The sequence below is a fragment of the Austrofundulus limnaeus genome, unplaced genomic scaffold, assembly GCF_001266775.1.
Source record: "Austrofundulus limnaeus strain Quisiro unplaced genomic scaffold, Austrofundulus_limnaeus-1.0 Scaffold6, whole genome shotgun sequence".
In the NCBI taxonomy this organism is placed as follows: domain Eukaryota; kingdom Metazoa; phylum Chordata; class Actinopteri; order Cyprinodontiformes; family Rivulidae; genus Austrofundulus; species Austrofundulus limnaeus.
Window position 1 is genome coordinate 5047487 of NW_013952408.1, and position 1063 is coordinate 5048549.

Sequence of the window (1063 nt, forward strand, 5' to 3'; positions counted from 1 at the left end):
GTACAAATCTAATGAACAGTAAGCTCATTTTAAATGCACAACCTTTGTATATTACAGTACACAGTATCTGGATTCTACTGCAGTATAATCAAATAACAGGAACAATACAGCATCAAATACCGGGGACACGCTAGTGATCTGATGCAAACATTAAATATTGATGTGCCTCAGCAACATATTATATGTCTTTCCTATTATTAAAAAAACAAGGTACATTAAATTGTCAGCAAGTGTAAGAGGAAGCTGTGCTTTGCAGATATGGTTACTACAGAAGAGCTTTGCATTCACCAAGGAGCTTATATAGAACAACTGGAGTGCTCAGAAACCACGCGACCATGTGATCGACTGGTGAAGCTAAGGGCTAATGCAAAACGGTCAAGAGTCTGGATTTTCCATTACTGTACATGTGGCGACAGAGCAGAAAAATGGACTGACAATGTAGAAATCATTAATAATATTAACAAGGTTTTGGGTTAGAGTAGTGGTGGAGGGGAAACTGGCACCACACCGGCCTCTGCCTCTTCTTCTTTCCTTTTTTAATTGCTCTATAGAACAACACGCACCAACAGTACATCTGGGGGTGGGGGAGTGGGTGTCAGGGTCTTTATTCCCATCCCGTTCCCCGACTGCCATTTGGGGAGGGGGTCCTGAAGAAGGGCGGACCGCCGGGTGCGGTCCTGGGCTGTGGGTGGGCTCGGGGCTTGAACGGTCGCCGGGGTCGGGGCTGGCTCTCCGTCCTCCCTGGTGCTGCTTGGTCTCCTGAGGTGTGGCTCTTGGTTCCTGTGGGTGGCCCGCTGGCCGGGGTGGCTGCTGGGTTCCGTGGGGTGGATGGCTGGGGAGGTGCACTTGGCTGCTGGCGGTGTGGTGGGGTGGTCATGGGTGTGGCTTCTCTGCGGTGGGGGGCTGGCCGGGTGTCCTGGTGCGGCCCGGGCCGGGCCTTRGCTATCTGCTSYTCTYYACCTCAGAATGATTGGGTCTACCTCCTGGGTTCGGGTGTGTGCGGCCTCCATTAGGGGGTGGGTACTTGTCCTGGACCTGGGGGGTATAGAGTGTGTATCGGGGG